This window comes from Mustela lutreola, chromosome 5 (assembly GCF_030435805.1).
Source record: "Mustela lutreola isolate mMusLut2 chromosome 5, mMusLut2.pri, whole genome shotgun sequence".
NCBI classification, from domain to species: Eukaryota; Metazoa; Chordata; class Mammalia; order Carnivora; family Mustelidae; genus Mustela; species Mustela lutreola.
In genome coordinates this window covers 158,646,363-158,647,499 of record NC_081294.1, presented here as the reverse complement: position 1 = coordinate 158,647,499, position 1,137 = coordinate 158,646,363, and the positions used below count along the sequence as shown (strand labels likewise).

The following is a 1,137-nucleotide window of genomic DNA, read 5'->3' as shown; positions in this document are numbered from 1 at the left end:
AGAGAGAAGAGGAAGCAGGCTTCCTGCTGAGCAGAGAGCCTGATTTGGGGCTCGATCCCATGACCCTGGAATCATGACCTGAGCCGAAGGCAGCGGCTTAACCCACTGAGCCACCCAGGCGCCCCTAACATTGGATTTTTGATAGTAATTGGATTTACAGATGGTTTTCAGTAGTATGGACATTTTAACAATGTTCATTCTTACCATTCATAAATATGAGCTATCTTTCCATTTGTGTCTCCTTCAATTTCTTTATCAATGTCATAGTTTATGGAGTACAGATCTTTCATCTTCTTAGTTAAATCTATTCCTAAGTAATTTTTATTTTTGATGCTATTGTGAATTAGATTGTTTTCTTTATTTTTTCAGATAGTTCATCATTAGAGTGTTAAAATGCTCCTGTCTTGTGCTTACTTTGGCAGCACATATACTAAAATTGGAATGATGCAGAGAAGATTAGTGTGATCACTGAACAAGGATGACATGAAAAACTGGGAAGCATTCCATATTAAAAAAAATGAAACAAAACAAAATTCTTGTCTTTTATATATTGATCTTGTATTTAGCAGCTTTACTAAATTTGTTTATTCAAATTTTTTTGTGAAGTTTTTAGGATTTTTTAACATGTAAGTTCATGTTATCCAAAAAAAGAAAATTTTACATCTTCTTCTTCTTTTTTTTTTTTTGGAGTCTCTTATTTCTTTGTGTTCCTTGTTTCTCTGGCTAGGATATCCAGTACTATGTCATGACAGTAGTGAAAGTGGACACACTTGTCTTTTTTCTGATCTTTAAGGGGAAAACTTTCAAACGTTTTTGATTGATTATGAGATTAGCTCTGGGCTTGCAATATGTGTTTTTTCTTTAATGGATTTTTTTAACTTATTTTTTTTAAATTTTTATAAAAATATAATGTGTTTTTATCCCTAGGGGTACAGGTCTGTGAATCACCAGGTTTACACATTTCACAGCACTCACCATCACTCACAAAGCACCTGCCCTCCCCAATGTCCATACCCCCACCATCCTCTCCCAACACACCTCCCCCCAAGCAACCCTCAGTCTGTTTTGTGAGTTCAGTCTTTTATGGTTTGTCTCCCTCCCAATCCCATCTTTTATTTTTCTTTTCGTACGCCTGAA

General features: G+C 35.4%; 1 non-coding gene across 1 annotated transcript; it reads left to right on the top strand.

Moving 5' to 3' along the window:
* The first annotated feature begins 406 nt into the window (after nt 1-406).
* Nucleotides 407-513, top strand: LOC131832846 (U6 spliceosomal RNA). The gene has a single exon (XR_009354205.1). It is a non-coding gene; the product is annotated as a U6 spliceosomal RNA (small nuclear RNA).
* The last annotated feature ends 624 nt before the right edge of the window (nt 514-1,137 follow it).